Source organism: Phascolarctos cinereus, unplaced genomic scaffold, assembly GCF_003287225.1.
Source record: "Phascolarctos cinereus isolate Bilbo 61053 unplaced genomic scaffold, phaCin_HiC Scaffold_1;HRSCAF=81, whole genome shotgun sequence".
Classification (NCBI taxonomy): Eukaryota; Metazoa; Chordata; class Mammalia; order Diprotodontia; family Phascolarctidae; genus Phascolarctos; species Phascolarctos cinereus.
Window position 1 is genome coordinate 28,757,793 of NW_027555514.1, and position 21,431 is coordinate 28,779,223.

A 21,431-nucleotide genomic window follows, 5' to 3' on the forward strand; every position below is an offset into this window, starting at 1 on the left:
CTGGATGGTGTTTGGGACATTGTCCAGTACTTCTAATGACCCTAAACTTCTCCCTGAAACAAAGGCCCCTCTTCTTTAAGCCTGGCATTCTTCTGGTGATGTGTGGCTTTGAATCATGGGACCACTACGATTCCAGGGTCACATTATCTGTGATCCCTGGTGGAGATGAAGTAGCCCCTCTGGTCTGTCCTCTTGTGCCAGAACCACAGGCAGATTGCCAGTCACTTCAATCTATCCATCTACAGCAACGGACCAAAGCGGAAAAAAAAAGTGACAAGTCTTAAATCATCTTGAAAAAAATGAGCCAATGTTTCAGGCAATCAGCTCAGCCCTGCTGTGCATACAATAAAATGAGAAAGAATTATTATAAGACATCATTGAAAACAATGAGTTCTATGACCAAGACCTGGTGCTCTGAATTTCATCGATAAGGACATTCAGCGTGCATGCAGACTTGGGAAAGAAGATTTTTTTATTATGAGGTTGCTTCTTCTGGCTCTCACAGCAACAGGACAGAGGGCTCTAAAGCGCTTGAAGAGAGGGGTCCTTTCAGGGGAACCAGACACAGCTGATGGTCTTTGGGTTGGCTCCGAGCAAGCCTAAGGTTTTTTCTTGTGGTATTTGTACTTACACAATTGAAATGGCTATGTTCTGGCAAGAACAATTTGTTAATCATGCTTAATAAAAAGCAGGCATTATCTCACTGGTGTCTGTCTCATGAAAAGCAGGGCCATATTCCTATTATTTCTGGTGAGGTTTTTGGAGTGAATGGGACAGGTGATTTGCAAGGTCTCTTCTGTACTCAAATGATTCATAAACTACAGAAGTTTGAGACTGAGCTTTAAATGACCGCTGGGCCTGAGAGGTCAGAGAGAACAGGAAAGGTCCCAAAGACATTGTCAAAGAAATAGCTACCTTGGCCCTCGGCCATGGTGTCTTCACATGCCTTAAAGCCTCCAACGGCTGGTAAGAGCCCACTCCATCTCTCCAGGAGTATAGACAAAACAAAGGCATACACAGGAAGAACTCTCCAGGTGGCTAGACTCTTCATGACTAGCTTCCTCTGCCTTACAGAGGTCTCTCCTGACCCTCCTCTCCACCACTAACAACATGGCGTCTCTTTAGAATGAGGGCCAATTTAGAAACACAGATCAGAAGCCTCGGCTATCTTTGCTCTCAAGGTCTGGCTAAAGGTAGTCACAGTGTGGGAGAGAGACCAGTGCCCTCATTATCACTGCTGGCCAAGACAGTCCTTCCTTGCTGTTCCATTGAGCCATAGACCTGCCTTCCTGATTGTGCCAACAAAATCATTTTGACATACAGCCTGGAAAATGAAAGAAGCCCGACCCCCTAAATATTTTCATAGCAAAAGAATAACTACACGTTGTAACAGAAGCAATTAGAAATGGTCATCACAGAGCTACTATCAATATTTTAAAATTCTTCAGGCATTTGTCAAAGCTAATGATGGAACGCTGTTAACGTCAACATTACCCAGATGGTCTGGGTGATGTTGTAACTTAATGGAAAAAGAAATAGCAAAATAATTACAATTATAATCTTTCTAGTACATGGCAGTGGAAGTCTTTAGAGGGCAGAAGAGAGGGTGGGCCCTAGAATGGGAATTCGGCTGTATTCAGGAATCCTCCTTGTGTTTTCCACTCTTAGACATTCCTACCTTCTCACTACTCTTACTTTTCCAAGGAGAAATACTCTTGTTTCTCACAACACTTTAGATCTCTCTTTTGCCCATACAAAAATATTCCTTGTGCTATTGGTATTTGATGAAGTAGTTTCTATGCCTTATGGACTATAAGGTTTGCGAAGGCAGGGATTCTGTCTAACGTCACTTTGTCCTCCCACCCTCTAAGCACACAAGATCGAACAAAGAAAACTTGATCAATGTTTGCTAAATGACTCTCTGTCCCTCATGAGGAATGACAATCTCTCTGTCCCCTACTGCAAAGGTTGTACTGCTGTAAACAACTCTGCCATGAGCTCATGGTTCGGCACGTATGGAGATGATGAATTTATTATTTATGGTGATGCTGGCCAGCCTTCATTCTCTGGATGAGCAAAGGGCCAGTGGGTTAAGTGGTGGCAAGTTTTAGTTGCTGTCAAGCTAGAAAAAAGATGCAAACCTGGACACAGCTTGAGAAGAAAATACATATCCTGGCATGGTTTCAAGGGGAGGAAGTCAATACGTCAATGGATTTGAGGTCTTATCAATGCAAGGCTGTTCAAAAATGAAACATCCTGCTGGATGCGGAGATTCTGTCCAATGGGACAGGCAAGACTCCACATCTGGCTTGTGTGACTCTTCCTGCATCCTCCCAGCCCCCTCTTCACCTTTCCTGCCTTCTTATACCCTTCTCTCCTCCATGCTCTCTTTGACCCGCTGTTCCTTGAATGAGCCACTCTGCTCCTTGGCTCTGGTTAGCTACCTTCTCCTGGCCACACCCCATGCCTCTTCTCATCTCTACCTGCTGGCTGCCCTGGCCTCCTTCACGTCCCAGTTAAAGTCCTGTCTTCTAGAGGGAGCCTTTCCTGATCCCTCGTCACATTGGTCAGTGCCTTCCCTCTACTGATTATCTCCAGTTTATCCTGTTATTTGTGCACAATTGTTTCAATGTTGTCTCCCCCATTAGATTGTGAGTTCCTCAGAGGCAAGGTCTTTTTTTTTTTTGGCCTCTTTTTGCATCTCCAGTGCTTAGCACAGTGTCTGTGTAGCATAGTAGGCACTTAATAAATGAATGCTGACTTACTGATTGATCTACAGGGAGGGAGGAAGGTTTCCCCCCTCCACATGCTGGGAAGCTTTCTTCTAGATCTGCTGACACCCCAGCTGTCTACCTGCCATCTCTCTCTCCATCCCAGCCCACCGTTCTTCAAATCTTATTTAGAATAAGTACCCTTTCGGGTGCACAATTCCTTGTTGGGGATGCACCACACCCTAGTCCCACCCACCATGCTTGTGTAGTGGATTCAGCACTGGCGTCAGGAAGACCTGAGTCCAAAGCTCTGCCTCACCCACTTACTGGTTCTGAGTGACCGTGGGCAAGTTATTCAACTTCTCTCAGCCTCACTCTCCTCATCTATAAAATGGGCACAATAATAGCACCTGCCTGGCATGTGAAAGCCGAACAAGATAATGTATGTTGGGTTCTTTGCAAAGCTTAAAGTGATGTCTCATTTTCAATGGAAAGAATTCTCTAGTAATCTGAGGACTTTAGTCATCTTTTGGGATGATATTTGTATCGGCTCAAGCACCTCTTTAGAGACAGGGGTAATTTAATTAGTCTGGGGACTTCCTAGGTGAGGAACTTCGTCCGCCGGTACAGATTGCACCTTCTCTACAACTTTTCTTAGAAAGTTCCCTGGTGTGCTAAGAGGTAAAGAACCTTATCCAGGAGCCCATGGTCAGGATGCGTCAGAGGCAGGACTCAAACCCAGGTGTTTGCGGCTTCCCCACCAGCTCTCTAGATACCCCAGGGAAAACCCAACTCCCCGTTAGTGTGCCCACTGAATAAAAATAACATCATGATCACCAATCACAATCAGGCTCCTTAAATTATTCTAACTAGTCATCATTTCCTCTATCTATTACAACTCCTGCCACCAGGGTGGATTTCTCTGACTGACTCCCAAAGAGAATAATAATGGCAGCCAGCTGGCGCCATAGTGCATAGAGTCAGGAAGACCTGGGTTCAAATCTGGCCTCAGATACTTACTAGCTATGTGATCCTGGACAAGTCACTCAAACCTGATTACCTCAGTTTTCTCATTTGGAAAATGAGCTGAAGAAGGAAATGGCTAACCACTCCGATACCTTTGCCAAGAAAACCCTAAATGGAGTCGTGAAGAGTTGGATGCAACTGAAAAACGACTGAACACCCATGAGCACAATAATAGCTAGCATTTATATAGTATTTTAAGGTTTCAAAAGCTCCATATGTGTATATATAACCCATTTTGATCCTTACAACAATCCTGCAGAGTAGGTGTTATTATCACCCCCATTTTACAGATGAGAAAACTGAGCAGGAATTAGATGACTTGCCCAGGAGCACAGCCAGTAAGCGTCTGAGGCAGGTTTTGAGCTCAGGTTTTCTTGACTCCAGATTCCAGGTTCTATCAACCATGACATCTAGCTACCTGTCTTCCCAGAAATGTCCCCAAGTCCTCCGAACTGAATTCCAGCACTCAGCTCAGTGGCTAGAATACTGTAGGCACTTAATAAATGTTTATTGATTGATTATTGATGAAAATCTGTTATCCAGTCCTTGATTTCTGGCTCCCTCTTTTCCAATCAGTAGTCCTTCTCATGGATGGCAGGTTTGGGGTGTTCCAATCACTCCTATCCACTTCACCTTTAAGAAACTGTGAGATCTCTCCCATCGCATAAGAGGCAGACAATATACAAATTCAAAGATACAGAAGCACCCCCAAATGTTTATAGAGATTCTCCTTTGTCAGAACCTGGGCTCACAATCAAGACCTCCCCAAGGGGTGGCTGAGAAACTCTAGCCTTGGTGTTAAAGCCATAGCAACAGATCTCTCATGCTTTCTGATCTTTGGGCCTCAAAGGAGACTAGAAATCATAAAGATCTTAATGAGCTCAGTTAGAAGGAATAAGTGGCCATCCATTGATGTTTAAAACTTCTCGATGCAAAACTGACTGTGCTAATGGGTGAAAGGAGATATTTGAAGTCCGTGGCACTACAGAGTTAATGTAAATGATGAATAAAGTATAGGCTGGATGGTAAACGTGCTCTGGGTCCGCACAATGTGTGAGGTGACTGTCAATCGGAGAAATGTGCAACCCAAGCAGAGAGCGGCATATGGTGTGGTATCGGAGGAACTGAAAGAGGCCTCAGACAGCCCAGCTGAGCAGATGCTTCAGGACCAGAGGAAGGGAAGGTTTTTCCTCCCTGGGGGGAGAAAACTCAAGCAAAACAAAGGTGAGGAATAATTTTTGTTATGTCAGGGGAAGATACTCATTAGGTTCATACTTTTCTTCTGGTACCAAGCGAAGAGACAGAAGGACACGGCCTAGGAGCTGAGGGCAGGAGGACCAAAGCCCTTGGGTCTGACCTCTACCAAGCCACCAAACAGGATTGACCACAAGGCAGCCCAGTGTTCAGGAAAGAACCCTACACTGGGAGCCGAGTCTTTGGGTATGTCTGTGCCTCAGTTTTCCTCACCTGTAAAATAAGACAGATGAACTCTAAGGTCCTTCCAAACCCATGCTCCCAGGGCAGACAAGTAGGGACATTCAGGGATAATTTAATAGGATTGTTATTAGTTGTTATTAAATGTTCCAATTAGGAACAGACTTGGAAGTTCAACGGGCTTTTTTTCAAGCACCCCTACGAGTGTGGCCCCCTGCTAAGTACTGGGGACAAGAATCATACATCAGCCCTTCCACGAGGAGTAACCTTGAGGAGTAACCTTCGAACACCAGGAGCACACACAGACACCAAGCCACGCTAAGGCAACTTTCTGGGTACAATTTGGGCACAGGTGTCAGTGAAGTCACCGACCACAACTGTTTAGCAGAATTGGGCCAGGAATGGAGGCCTGGTGTGCATCATGGATCCCCCTTTGGATGGGCATTGTCCTCTCATCTCTTGGAGATTTGCCATGTGGTAGATAGCAGACCTGTGCTGAACTCGTTGTCATGAAGACCTGGGTTCAAATGCTACCTCAGATCCTAGCTATGTGACCGTGACAAGGTCAATTCACTTCCTTCACCCTCAGTTTCCTCATCTATAAAATGGGGATAATAAAAATAGCTACATTTGTGTAGCATTTAACAATCTGTGAAGTGTTTTACATAATAAGAACAACAATGATAACCAGCATTTATATAACACCATGAGCCAGTCACCGTGCTAAGTGCTTTATAATTATTATCTATTACAATCATTACATTTATGACCATATTTGAGCCTCACAATAATCCTGTCTTATTACGATCTCCATTTTACAGATGAAGAAACAGAGGTTCAGTGAGGTTACAATTTCTTTTTTATCTACCTCAGGCAATTATTATGAAGCTTCAATGAGATACATATCTAAAGTGCTCTATGAACGTTTGAGGGTGGCTAGGTGGTGCCATAGTGCATAGAGCGCTGGGCCGGAGTTAGGAAGACCTGAGTTCGGAAGACCTGAGTTCAAATGTGGCCTCAGACACTTTCCAGCTGGGTGACCCTGGCCCAGTCATTTCACCCTGTTTGCGTCGGTTCCTCATCTGTAAAACGAGTTGGAGAGGAAAATGGCAAACCACTCCAGTATCCTTGCCGAGAAAACTCCAAATGGGGTCTCGGAGAGTTAGACACGACTGAAACGAGTCAGCAGCAGCAGATAACTGCCAGTTACTCTTACTGGGTATTGTTTTTGGATGACCTGTCACTGGAGAATAAAATGGATCATTGATCCAGAGTTGCAAAGAATGTCTACTATGTGCCAGGCAGGCACTGTGCTAAGTGCTTTAAAAATGTCTCTTTTGATCTTCACAACAACCTGGGAGGTAGGCACTATTATTATCCCCATTTTACAGTTGAGGAAACTGAGGCAGACAGAAGTGAAGAGACTTTCAGTGGGCCACACGGCTAGTCAGTGTCTGAGGCTGGATTTCAACTCAGATTGTACTGGCACCTTTTACTGAACCATCCAAGCTTTAGGGATGAACTTCTCATTTTATACATGAGGAAACTAAAAAGAGTGATTTGTGTGAGGTGACCAAGGTAAGTGAAGGAAGCAGGATTTGAACCCGGGTCCTCTGACTATTCTCAGTTCTCTTTTCCCTGTGTTTCCTTTGCTATGAATCCACCTAATTTTACTGGCGTGGAGACCTGTCTCTGTCTTGCTCACAAGGGTCACACGAAACGCTTTGTCAAATGTCTCACTGAAATCCAGATAAAAACACCATATCTAGTTTTCCCTGATCTAACCAGTCTAGTCACTCCATCAAGAGAAGAATAAGGTGGCTCTTGCAGGACTCGTTCTTCATGAACCCATCGATATGTCATTGTGACCATCATTTTTAGCATGATGACAAGAGTATACCCTCTCAGACATAATCCTGATTCCTCCTTCACTTGCTGCCTTCAAGGAGCCTAAAGAAAAATTCTCTCATTGGGGAGTTAATAAAAAATAATGCAAAAAATTAAAAATTCCTCTTTGCTGTGTATCACTTGAGGGTATGTGCCCAAGGCCATTTTCTCTATGACCATCTAACAATCAAATAACTAATAAACTCACATTTAGTGAGTGCCTACTACATGTAAGACAGTATGCTAGGTACCTTCAGAGATAGAAAAAAAGCATGATACACAGTCCATACCCTCATGGAGCTTATAACCTAGCTGGGGAAAGTAGGACTCACACATGTATACATACATGCATATACACATAGGAGCTTATAATCTAGCTGTTGTATAGATGCATGTCTATATATACAAGTGTGTATCTATATAAGTATGCTAATTTACATATACATATATACATTAATTTAATTATGTATAAATATGTGTGTGTGTGTATATATGTATATATATATATACACACACACACACATACATACATGCATACATTTAGCATCATATATTTAAGGGTTACTCAGCTAGTAAGTGTCTGAGGTGGAATTTGAACTCAGGAAGATGAGTCTTCCTGACCACAGGCTTGGCCCTCTGTGCACTATGGCGCCCCTTAGTTACAAAGGTACAGAGGCAGAAAATTGCAAATAATTTGGGGTGTAGAGTAAATAGTCTAGTTTGATCACAACAGAGAGAGATAAGGAGGAAAAGTCAGGTTAGATTGCTAAGGAGTTTAGACCTTCTCCTGCAGACGTAAGGGGCAAAGGCTATGGCTGCTGATAGAGATTTGTGAATTCATTTCCATAGCTATGATAGATGAAGGTGGGGGAATGGATCCAATCTCTCAGACCCGAAAAAAGAAACTACAGAATGAGAAGAGCAAAGACCCAAGGACTAAACCAAGCCTGAGACAAAACCCTAGATCTTCTGCTCTAGGCTTGGCCATGTCTACAATGATGAGTAGAGTGACAAAGAAGCCCTCCCCTCCAAATGCCTCAGTTTGACCTTGGAACATGTAAAATGTGTGAGTAGCAAGACTGGAGCATTTCCTTCAGGAGAGAGGGATCACTTCTTTCAAGAGAAATGGGGGCCAATCTATTAGCCATTGAGAGAAGGACTGAAGAACACTCATCACCCATTTTTATGAGTGTTGACCTAGCCAGACCCTTAGCAAACATAAACCAGTCTTATGGGTACATAAAGAACCGTTGGTTTTGGGCTTTTTCAGGGGTTTTCACAAGACAATCATGAATCATTTCCCCTCTCCGTAAAATAAGAGAGAATAAATGCTAATAAGATATGAGGAATCATTAGGTTTCCTGAAATATGTGGTGAGTAGCTTGTATTTTTATTGGTTTATTCCCAGTAGAATGTAAACTTCTTGAGGGCAGGGACTACTTCAATTTTTCTTTGTATCCCAGCACCTAGCAGTGTCTGGCACACAGGAGGTGCTTTAAAAAATACTTGTTTATTGACTGATGGATTGAAATTCAGCGCAGTTTGTCAAACAATGACCATGTGCCTACTATGTCACTGGCAGTATGCTAAGTGAAATAAAAAAGTTCTCTGCCCTCAGGGAGGTTATATTCCACTTGGGGGAAACAGCACATATATAGGTAAATAAGTAAACACAAAGCAATTCAATTGTTTCCCAGCATCCACTGTGGGAGCTGAAGAGGTGTCAATAGCAGTAAGTTGGGTTTCTTAGAGAACAAGTTACTCTTGCTACAACAATCCCGGGTGGGCTGAGCTAACCTAAGCCCAACGGAATGTGAGGGCAAAGGCAGCCAGCCCCTTTCGGAGGGGGCTTTGCCAGCACGAATCATCAGCCTGAAGGCGCTGGCTGGAAAAGAATGAAGAATAAGAGATCTGAGAAAGAGGAAAGCAAACTGACAGGCCAGTGACATGTGGACAAATACCACTCCATTCCTTCCCTCCCAGGAGCACCAGCTGGTTGGAGCTGAGTGATTCCGGAACACTATTTGCACAGGCCACAACTGGCCTCCTCCTTGTCTTATCAGGAGCCTTCAAAAGTCTCCAGATGGATTTCTTCCAGGAAAAAAAAAAATAACTCTCAAGATAGTCTATAAAAATTATTTGGAAGGATTTGCTCAACAATGATTATTCCTCAAAAACACACCTGGTTCTTTTGAAATTAAAAAAAAAAAAGACATTTGCATATCCTAAGCCTTGGGAGGGCCTTCAAAAACACTGATGGTTATATTTAAGTCACGGAGGAGAAAAAGCCAAGCAACCAACAGAAAATAACATTGCAGGACACCAGAACTCCAAAGCCAAAGAAAACAGTGCTTTTCCCCAACAGGACCCCCCATCAACCATAAAACCTGAAAAAATGTAGAAGAATGAAGTCACCTTTGATGTACCCAGTCTTTTGCCCACCCTCTGACTAGCGCCAGCAAGTCAAATATTTGTTTGGTGTAAAATACAATTTAAAAAAAATGCAAAACTTAAAATTCTTGTTTTCTCCTGGCTCCCGAGTTAAGCTGAGTGTAATATGTACCAGCCTGATCCTCTGCCCAGGTTTACTTTGGTTAAAAGGCAAACTAGGGTCAAATTGTCCCCAAGTTCTCTGGTCCCTCTCCAAAGGCATAAGAATCAGGCTGTTTTCTCATGGTTTTACTTCCAGATCAGCTATAAACCAAGAGCGTTTCCTTGTTCTGCGTGGTCCTAGAGGGAGGGCTGTTTCAAAGAAACCAGTTTATGCTTGACCCTGTGGAGAAAGGACTCCTAGCAAAAAGGGTTACTGGAGGTGGAATGTGCTGCCTCAGGGCACGGCAGGGTGGAGGGCTTTTAACAGAGGCTGGATGGCCCTTTATTGGGCAGAGAACAGTCAGGTAGAAAGTGACTTGGATTTGTGTCAAAGGTCCTGAGTGCAAGTATCATTTCTGGCACATCAGTGTGACCTCTCACCCAACCCTTCTTGGTTTCATTTTTTTTTTTTTGGTTAGGCAATGGGGTTAAGTGACTTGCCCAGGGTCACACAGCTAGTAAGTGTTATGTGTCTGAGGCCGGATTTGAACTCAGGTCCTCCTGAATCCAGGGCCGGTGCTCTATCCCCTGCGCCATCTAGCTGCCCCACCTTGGTTTCATTTTCCTAAATTGTGAAAAGAAGGGGGTTGACCCAGTTGGCTTCCTTCCAGGTCTATGTCTACCATGTAGAAGGGATTCTGGTTCAGGTAGCAGGTGGGCTTAACGGCCTCAAACCAAAGTCCCTTCTAATTCTGGGATTTCTGAGTGGGGTGAGTTTCCTTTTGATTAATTAGATCTTGCAAAGACAAAATTCTAGGCAATGCAGAGTTAGTGAGAACAAAAGACCTGGAGTTATATCAAACTGTGGTACCAGTTGATTTCTTCCTCATCACTCTACCATCCTTCAAGTCTCTAGTCTCACATCCTCCAGAAAGCCTTTCCTCCCCCACCCTTATTTCTCCCTTATCTGATCTCCTAAAGCCCTTATTGGGCTTATTACAGATGGAATGGATTTATAGCAGAAGCAAAATCCAAAGTCATCCAGTCCTCCCAGTTGTTTTGACAGATGTGGTCATTGACTCATCCAAGGTCACATACCTAAGAAGCATCAAAGCTTCTCCAAACTCAATGCCCCCCCATACCAGACAGTTTTGTCATGCTTTGATTTTTTCACGTGGTACCCAGACTGATTTCTTCTTTTGTATTTCTCCCATAGTGGCTAGCACTGTGCAGGGCACATAGAAAATGTTGGCTCTAGGAATAGCTTATACTCTTCCTTTATTTTAAATTCTAGGACATTTTTAAGGCCCTTATGCAAAGAAGAATTGGAAAGCAAAGCTTCCCTAGAGGTTGAAGAGGAGATCTGGGACCTTCTCAGTTTAACCCCTTACTTAGAACCTTTGACTGAAATCATAGAAAGAGTTTGGCTGAAATGCCAATAAGTCCTACTCAGAAGTTTTCTCACTGGATTACCATACCTCGAGATGATGGGATCTAGAGCTGGAAAGGCTTTAGAAATCCCTGAGTTTGACCTCTTTATTTTACAGATAGGGAAACTGAGGCCCAAAAAGTTTGAACTACTTGCCCAAGGTCACACAGGTAGTAACAGAAATGGGATCTGTTCTATCCAAATCAATCAACTTGGTTTTCCTCTTTCTTCCTCTCTGCCTTTTAGAATCCTTAACTTCCCTTAAGCCTCAGTTCAAGCTCCAGCTTGAAATAAGCATCATCTTTGCTCCTTGCACCTAGTTTGAGAAAGTAGGGATGGAAAAGCACCTATAAAGTCAAGCTTATCCTCTCCCTCATAACTCTTCCTCCTCTGTTGTCATTCAGTCACGTCCAACTCTTCATGATCCCATTAGGGGTTTTCTTGGAAAAGACGCTGGAGTGGTTGGCCATTTCCTTCTCCAGATCATTTTACAGATGAGGAAACTGAGGTAAACAGGGTTCGGTGACTTTCTGAGGGCCACACAGCTGGTAAGTATCTGAGGCTGGAATTGAACCCAGGTCTTCCTGACTCCAGACCCAGTGCTCCATCCACTACACCACCTTGCTGCCCAACTGTTTCTCCTACTTAATCTTCTATCTACCTTCCCTATCAATACAAACAAGTTGAATTTTTTTGGATTTGCTTTTTAAAATGTTTTTAAAGCAAATCTATGTCAACTCCCAGGGTCCCTTTTGTAAGACTCCTGGAGGACTTTATTTGGGAACATAACAGAATCAATGATGTTCTATTTCTTTCCTCTCATAAAGCAGCTTCAAACTTATCCCAGTTTGGGGAAAGTTATCTTAGAATCATCTGTGAATCTCAACATTAAAGCTGTCATTTCTCCCACTGGAAATATGGCCACTGTGTGTTTTTCAAGATATATACCAGCAATATTTCACAATGTGATTAACAGTGCTAATACCTTGTAAAGTTGGGCGCATCTTTTCTTATTTTGTCTTAGTGATACCGTCTATCTTTGTGAAAGCCGATATATTAAATAGCTTTTTAAAAGCCTTATTGTGGCCTCTCTCTCCCCTTGGTGCAGGAGTGTAACTCTTATTGATACTAATGGGAGATATGTCAGAGCACACAGGGTATTTATGTGGCTATGTGTTTAATGGTGATGGAGCAACCTCAAAGTATTATCGAAAGTTCAGGTACTCAGCTCAATTATTTAGAGCGCCCGCGTTGTAAAATATTGAATAAGAAATCTAATGAGGACAAAGAAGGGGGCCGCCTCAGTTTTAGCTGGGTCAGACACACCAAGCTTTTGGATTTAGTAGGAGCTGGGTCATGGCAAGGGCGAGTGTTAAGGTAGATAGATAGGATGGAAGATCTGGAGTGGGGAAACCTGGGTTCAGGTCTTGCCTCTGAACTTCTCTAGGATTGAGGATCCTCATCTATAAAATGGGAATGATAATGCCTTTAGCTCTGATCTCCCAGGGGCGTCATGACACTCAAGTTGAAAGATTAATTAATGGAACTGGGAATATTAAATCTGGAGGAGGGAAGACTCATGATAGCTGTCTTCAAATATCTGAAGGGTCATGCGGATGAAGGATTAGATTTGTTTGAGGCTAAGGATATTTTTGCCTCTCTTTGCACTCCTGGGACTCAGCACAGTAACTGATATACAGCAAGCACCTAATAAGTGCATGTTGACTGACTTGTCCTGCTTAGCTCCAGAAAGCTGAACCAGGGGCAGCAGGTGGGATTTGTGAAGGGCTTAACATCAGGAAAGACTTCCTAAGAGTCAGAGCTGTTCCCAAATGGAATGGGATGAAGGTGATGAGCTTCCCATCCTTGGAGGTCTTCAAGCAGAGGCTGGACAACCATGTTATACCTGTGATTACTTTCATGTATGGGATGAAACCGGTGACTGGTAAAATCTCTTCCAGCTATGCCCTGAAGTTCTGCGAGGCTGGGAAGTGAGCTAATCTATGAAAAAGGCTGTGCAAACTTCAAAGTACTGAAGAAATATCATTTATTAAACCAACATATTTTCATGAAATAGCTGTGGTGTTGTCCAAAAAGCTCTGGATTTGGGATCAGAAGACCTGAGCTGGAATCCACTTTATCCACTTCCCCCTTGGGTGACCTTGGCCAAGACAACTCCCTTCTTCGGTCCTGAGTCTCTGCATCTGTAAAATGGGGCTGGATCAGCCGATCTCTAAGGTCCCTTTCAGTGACACACCTTATGACTGTCAGTGGAGGTAATTTAGAAGAAAGGGAAATTTTTCTGGAAACTCAAAAGGTGCACTTTGGGGTTAGCCTGAGTTTGGGATAACTGTCAGGAAAAATCAGATCTTCGTGTCAGTAGTGCCTCCCTCACTTAATCTAAATCTTGTTTACTCCTAGTTGTCTGCCCCAGTAGACGGGGAGCCCCTCGAGAGCAGGGACTGGTTTTTTTTTTTTTTTGCATTTCTTTGTATCCTTAGCACTTAATTAGTGCACATCTGGGACACAGTAGGTACTTAGTAAGCCATTGTTGACTGACAAACCTGAATCATGAAATTCTGCCTAACCAAAATAATATTTCTATGTCACTTAAATCACAGAACCAATGCTGGATTCTGGAGGAATCTTAGAGGATAACCCCCTTGATTTATAGAAAAGGAAAGGAAGGCATGAGAACAATGCAAAGGCTAGCCCAGAATCGGAGAGTTAATAATAATAACAGCTCACACTTATAAAGCACCTATCATGAGCCAGACACTATGCTAAGCCCTTTACAACTATTATCTTTTTCATCCTCACAACCACCCTGGGAGGGGGTGTTAATATTGTTCCCATTTTACGGATGAAGAAAGTGAGGCAACAGAGATGAAGTGACTTGCCCAAGGTTACATAGCTAGTAAATGCCTGAGTCTGGATTTGAATTCAAGTCTTCCTGATTTGGGGCCCCGAGCTCTATCCACTGTACCCATCCCACTGCCTTGAGATAGCAGGCAGAGTTTGGCCTGTATAGAGTTCAGGTCTCTCTTCTCCCAAATCACTATTATTTTCACAATAGCATGCTAGTTACTTTAAACAGTCAGGGAAATTTCCTATGTAGGTTGAAACATATGGAAATACATCGCTCAAGGCCCTGAGATTTCAGACAAGTCAGTTTAGTATAAAATGGCTGGTTTTCCTCTTGGCATCTGGGCTGCAAAGAGAAGCAAAAGAAAACCATTTGCATTCTCTAAACAGCTCCAAGAGATGAGGAAAACGAACCAATACAACCTGGCATGTCCACCTTCAGCACAGGGGGAGCTAAAATGCACAGAAAGAAGGCGTGATAATGACCTAGGTAGAAGACCCCGGTGAGGAGGGAAAGCTCACACGCTGGATGAAGGGCTCAGGCTCCCAAAAGATCTCAACAGGTGGGCACGCTGGGACTAATGGATTAAGATGAAACTCAGCAGGGATAACTTTTACTTACACCTGGATTAAACCAGTTCACGTTGCAGTCATAACGTGGGAGAGGCATGCTGGGACCTTTCTGAAAAAGCTGACTGTAAACTCTGAATGAGTGAATGTATCCTCTGACTCATCGAGAGACTCTAGGATGAGGGAGGGGATAGGCACGCCTGTACTGTGTCCTCATCGGCCATGTCTGGAGTATTGTGGGCACCACAGTTTAGGAGAGATGGGAATGAGCTGAGGAAGGTCTTCAGAAGGGTGCAGGGTCTTGTGAACATGCTTCATAGTAGCGCTGGAAAAGGGATGACTTCTGGAACAGATTAGCCTGGTTCTGAATGGCCCCGAAGTGGCAGGTAGACAGTGCACAAAGGACACATTCAGACTTGATGTCAGGAAAAACTTCCTAACAGTTGGAGAGATTTCAGAGTGGAATGCGCTGCTGGAGAGGTGTGGAGATGTGTGTGGAGAGGTGGCATGGTAGATAGGGGGCTGGGCTGGAGTCAGTAAGACCTGAGTTCAAATCTAGTCTCAGACAGTAGCTGTATGACCATGGTCAACTCATTTTATCTCTGCCTCAGTTTCCTCATCTGTAAAGTGAGATAAGATAACATTTGCAAAATACTCAGCAAAGGTCCTGGCTCACAGTAGGCACTATAGAAATACTTACTCCCTTGCCTTATTTGAAGTGCTCTGGCAGAAGATGGAATACCTTTTGTCAAGCATGAGCTGGACTGCACGGCTACAGAGGTCCCTGGATTCTGTAAAAGCACAGACTCTCTCCAAGCCTTTGCTCCATAACCTTGCTCATCCCCACAGACTCCTGTTTCCATAGCTGTGGAGCCTATGTTGGGACTGAGCGTTTCCCTTTTGACCATGACTAGTCTCTTGACCTCAGCGGCATCTAGTTGATTTCGTTTTTTTGTTTTGTTTTGTTTTGTTTTTAGCAAAACCCACTAGATAAATATTCAACTGGTCTAGCTTTACTTTGGGTACTTTATCTTGTAAATATGTTCTGGATGCTAAAACCCCAAGCTTGTAGAGAATGATAATTAATAACCTGGTGGCCTGAAGGAATTCATACAACTTTCCTAGGATTGAGTCAGCAAACAGTATCTACTGCATATACTGTGTGGAGGCATGGGATTTATGGCTGTTGTCACTGTTGTTATTATTATTATATTTGTCCTTACCATCTCCCCACCTTAGACAAAGTTAGCTCCGCAGAGTAGGGAGTATTTCCATTTACTGTGGTTTTATCCTTAGCACCTAGCCCAGTACCTTAATAAGCACTCATTGATTGATTGATTCTTACAGACAGAACACTTTTATCCAAGAAGTACACCTCTGGCAAGCTGAGTGAGTTAGCAAAGCTCACACTCATTCCAAGGGATGCGGGAACCACTTTGCTCTCCTCTGCGGACAGCACAAAGTACTTCCTTCACTCTGCCTCTCTCTTTCCTCTCATTCCTTTCTCCCCACCACCATGGAATATAATGTGGAGAAAAAATGAAATAAAATTCCCTCTTCACCTGGCTTTCTTTTTAAAGCACACAGCTTGGGTTTTTACCTCCTACATGAAGCTTTTCTTGCCCTTCCATTTCCCACTTAGAACTTTCTCTCTGCCTCCTTCTGTGTTTCTTTCTTTCTAGATACTTACTATAATCACCCTCCCCAGTAGAATGTAAGCTTCAGGAGGGCAGGGACTGTTTTGTTTCTGTCTCTGTATTCCCCAGTATCCAGCCCTGTGCTTGCCATAGATTAGTCACTATAAATTCACGTACAAATTCTTGTTGAATGTAAAGCATATGCCCAAACTGGCATCTTCCAAGTGAATAGGCTGCTGAGTTCAGTAAAAACCAAAGATATTTTGATCACAAATCCCTGGCCAGAGTCTATACATTCTCATTTTCACATAACTACAAAGGACACTGAAAGGTCATCTGCTCAATCCTTCTGCCCCTTCGCCTGGGCTGTCCCCACATGATCCAAGATACCCGACCATCCAGTGAGAAAGCTTAAACAACCATCCAGCCTCTGTCATCCATTTTGATGTTGAACACGCTCCAGATCTACAAATCCATCCTGCTAGTGACCTTCCAATTCCTCACCCTCCAGATTAAGTCCATTTAAACACATATCTCTTGCCACAGTCTAGAAAAAAAACATATTTCTTCCTTTTCCCTTTCCTCCTTTTCTTGGAGCCAGTGATAAGGTTCGGTGCATTAGCTTATTAGGAAAGCGTATGTTTATTTCAAGTGAAACAGATCAGTAGAGTTTCCTAACAGTCAATTAAGCCCCCACTTTCTCTCCTAAAACTAAAACAACAGCATAAAAATCCAAAGCTTTGATTTTATTTCATATTCAAAAGAGCTATTTTTGTTGGGATTTTTTTCTTTGCCTAGAAATTCACATGACAAAGGAAAGAGAAAAAAAAGTTCCCTCTTCCCCCCCCCCATTGTGAATATTTACAATGCAATCATTGTTTACATTCAGTTCTATTCATTCTCACCAGCAGGCTTCCCTTGTACAGTTTAACTACTTTCTCATGCAAACATCTTTGTGATGTGTCACAACAGTTAATGGAAATTTCTGTCTCAAGGACGATTTAATTTTAAGGCATAGCTGCTATCTACTCATTTATAGCTAACTACAAATTTAATTTTGCCAGGGGCAAAAAAAATAATATGTTTGTTTCATGTTGAAAATAGTTTTTCAAATAAATTCCAATGTACACTTATCAAATCCTTTTATCTTTCATTAAACTAATGCTTCTGAGCATAATTAAGAAGTGGCTGGAAATGTAAGTGTATTGTAATGTTCTGATATTAAGGGAGACATATCAAAATAAATTTGCAGTCATATCGTTACATCAATCTCCAGTATTACCACATCAGTTTTATAACCATAATTAACTAGCTACAGTTCAAATTACTAATAAATCTTGAGAAATTAAATGCATAATTTTTCAAAACCATATGCCTTCACAAATTGATTATTCAGAATTTAGAGGCTTTTTAATTAGGAAGAAATGTATGCATTGCTGTATGTAATAATTAGGAATCAGCTTTTCTGCAACATTTTGGAGCATCAGCAAAAATTAAAACATTGGAAAACAGTCCCAGTTAATTGCAATATTTCAGTGTCAAAATCAACATGTAGTTAAAATTTAGAGGTTAAAGTTATTGTCCTATATCTTTTACATTCTAACTTGCCTTATGATCTCAGGGTTGGAGTCATTAACCAAATACAAAATCAATGAGAGAGAGAGAGAGAGAGAGAGAGAGAGAGAGAGAGAGAGAGAGAGAGAGAGAGAGAGAGAGAGAGAGAGAGAGAGAGAGAGAGAAAAGAACCCAACTTGTCCATTTGAGAGAACAGTCACAGTGTGATTTATTCTCCTAAGAAAGTTTTCATTTCATCGAATAGTTTTTGTAAAGCTCATCAATCCAGGTTAAACATTTAACACCCTCTTCTTCAAACCCCAAAGGGGAGGGCAGGGATGCTTCTGGGCATTTCCATCATTTTTGGTAAGAGAATATTTTGACAGAGAACACAAAAGCGTCTTTGTGAGAAGGCTGGAAACATCATTTGCTACCTAACAAAGGCATTAACCAAAGTAGGACCTCATTAAGCGGATGGCAGAAAGTCTGAGTGAGATGGAAGAGAAAAAAACCTGGAAAAATGCCCCCTCCCAGTTCATAGGCCAGCCTGGTGAGGGTCCTCCATCCTCCATGGGAAAGAGCTTCCTGGTGGTGGTAGTGGACTAGGAGGAGGGGCAGGGGTTATCTTGCTGGGGCCATAATGAGGCATTGTTCACCCTAGCAGATTGTGAATGGTGGAGTGGTAGACAAACCAGATGCCAAGACATGAAAAAAGGGCACTTAGAGGCAAACTATCTTCTTTCATTCTTCTCCTTCCTTCCTACCATCCCTCCTTCCTTCCTTCCTCCCCTTCTTTCCTTCCCCTTTTTTTTCCTTCCTCCTCCCTTCCTTCCCCTTTTTCTTCCTTCCTCCTCCCTTCCTTCCCCTTTTTCTTCCTTCCTTCCTTCCTTCCTTCCTTCCTTCCTTCCTTCCTTCCTTCCTTCCTTCCTTCCTTCCTTCCTTCCTTCCTTCCTTCCTTCCTTCTTCTCTTTCCCTCTTTTCCTCCCTCCTTCCCTCATTCTCTTCCTTTGCTTTTTTTTCCTCCTCACTATTCTGACCACTGATAATTTTCAGGCAGCAGGTTTTCCACCCACCTTTAGGAATGAGGCCAACATAGTATTCAAACTGACTGTGCTCTCCCAAGCACTTTCCCTTCTATATCTTTCTTGTGCCCTCATCCCTTACTTTAAAAGCTTGCCTCCTGTTTTCTCCTCCATCCAAAGCCTTGTCTGAGCTGGCCCAGGGAGGCTTCTTGTCACTCTGGCCCATAAGTAGTTAAGAGACTCTTTTCTCCTGTTGAGTTCCTATTGAAAATTACAGACCCATTTCTGCCTCCGAAGGTCTCCCGGCAAACCTATTAAGCCTGTTCAGCACACGACACAAGAGTGACAATCCTTGAAAGATGCATTTGTACTCTCGGCAGATTTTTGCTTTAATTGTTACTCGTAGGAGAAAGGATGGGGCCTGGAGAACCTCTGTTCGCTGTTGCTGGCAGATAACAAACTAGAGATGAAGCCACGTTTAAGAAAAAAAATTGCTTACGCCTACAGAAAAAATTGCAGGCTTTGACAGCTGCTAGGTAGGTAAATGCGAATCATTTTATTCTGGGGAAATCGAACTTCAGCACATAATATCTCCCAGTGGAAGCCAGGGACGAGGAGCTGTGTGTGCCCTGGGTGACAGGAGCATGGGGGATGTCTAGTTAGTACATTTCCTGGAGCCCTCCTCCCCAAATCCCAGAGCCACGAGGGACTTTAGTGGCCCTCTAGTGCAACCCATGCTGGAACGAAATTCCCTTCTTCAATATCCCCTGACAGAACGGAAGCTTCTTGAGGGTAGTCACTGATTCCTTTTTGTCTCGTTGTCCCCAGAACCCCATACAGTGATCAGAGGAGAGGATGTATATAAAAACCTCCACAGTCCTTAAAACACTATATGAGTGTTGCCTATCGTTAACGGTGACTGGCAGATATAAAAACCTCCACAGTCCTTAAAACACTATATGAGTGTTGCCTATCGTTAACGGTGACTGGCAGATACTTAATAAATACTTGTTAACGTCTTTATTGATTGGTTTTCTAGCCTTTAATTGAAGAACTCCCATGAGCGGAACTGAATACCTCTCTAAGCTGCCTTTTCCATTTTTGCATAGCTCTAAATGGAAGCAATTTTTTCCTGGGATTCAGACTAAATCAGCCACTTTCCAGCTTCCACCCATCTTACCTTGTTCAATCCTCCGAGTTCAGTCATAATAAATCTAATCCCTCCTCTTCCAGATGATAGTCTTCCTGATACTTGAAGACACAGAATCCCATCCTGCCTCCCTTCGAGCTCCTATGTCGGCAAAAAGTTTCTAGGCTAAGGGCTGGCGTTGTACTTCAGGAGTGGTCTTGGAGAGCTGGCTCTGAGAAGTCACCTTTAAGTGGCCTGATGTTAATATTGAAGGTAAATACCAACCACATAGGGGATGTGGCACTGAAATCCGCTATTTGTTGTGAGATTTCTGAAATTCATGAACATCCAGATCGCAGGGCTTTAGAGTTGGAAGGAATGCTAAAGCTTGTCTGGTCCAATAATGTTGGGTAGGGTTGACTTGCCCAAGGTGACATAGGTAGTAAGTGGTAGAACCAGTATTTGAATCCAGGTCTTTGGACTCCAAATCTAATGTCCTCTCAATAATAATAGATGATTCCGACTGCACAACTTGGTGGGCTGGTATATTAGAATGTGTGGTGGTATCATCTCTAAGAAGTGTTAAGTAGTGCTTCAATCTGATAGCAGAGCTAGTCAAAGCATTTCTGGGCCCTGGGCAGGGCTTAGAAAGTGTGCTCCTTGTATGTTCAAAATATGCTCAAAATAACCCACCTTATAAGGCAGGACTTGCTTCATCCCAAATGCCTATGCATTGTGGATGGCAGAACTTTTTGGCATTAAAATATGTGCACTTATAAAAAGTAAATTACAAAGAGTCCTTTGTTTCAAATCCTTCATTCTCTACCAACCTCCTTCTCTGCACTCCCCCCGATATGAACTCTTCCCAGGGGTGCCTGTCTCATTGTCTGAGTGCTGAGGGACTCAGGGTATCAGTAAATGTTAGGAAAGGACAAACGACCTTACCTCCATTTTTGCCTTTAACACCTCTGCAACCACCCAGGATTCATCATCCCTGTGTATCTTCCCACAGGCTTTGGAAGGAGCACAAAAAATATACCAATAATGACAAAAATACTTTCTACTCTTCAGGATGCCGTCACTAAAGTGTAATTCTCCTTGGTGGGCTCCTCCCAGATGCCGGTGAAGATCAGGGGTCTGGTGGTGAGGGTAGGGAAGGACCTTATTCTCCTGTAACCATCAAGAAAGAGACAAGGGCTCCCATGTTCTTTCTAGCTCTCAGACCTCTGGTTTTTCTTCTCAACTGGGAGGAGCTCTAAATTCCAATTCAGGCTTTAAGACAGGTGTTCCTACTTTGCCTATCATCCCAATACATGGAACTTTAAAATGACTCATCTACATTAAGAGTGACCATGTCACTGCCCTGATCAAGAATCTTCCGTGGCTCCTTATGGCCCTTTGGATAAGGCACAAACTCCACAGATTGGCATTTAAAGCCTCTCACAGTCTCACTTCAGCCTACTTTTCAAGACTTACTTCCTGTTATTCCATTTCACACACTATGTGCTCCAAAGGAAACGACCTGCTTACACTTCCCAGGGACTTGGTATTACTCTGAAGCAATTTCACATGCCTGGAATGCACCCTTTCTTCAGCTCTATTTCTTGGAATCCTTAGCTCCCTTCAACACTCAGC

The 21,431-nt window shown here is 43.1% G+C and overlaps 1 protein-coding gene across 2 annotated transcripts in view; it reads right to left on the minus strand.

Annotated features, from left to right (window-relative positions):
* The window catches only part of RARB (retinoic acid receptor beta), an 829,117-nt gene that overhangs the window by 200,314 nt on the left and 607,372 nt on the right, over positions 1-21,431 (minus strand). The window contains exon 1 of one of the 2 annotated variants that reach the window (XM_078151358.1): positions 19,848-20,374. The exons of the other annotated variant lie outside the window; for it this stretch is intronic. The gene's annotated coding sequence lies outside the window, so the exon portion shown is untranslated. Of the gene's footprint in view, positions 1-19,847; positions 20,375-21,431 lie in introns of those variants that run through there. 2 annotated transcript variants of the gene reach the window in all.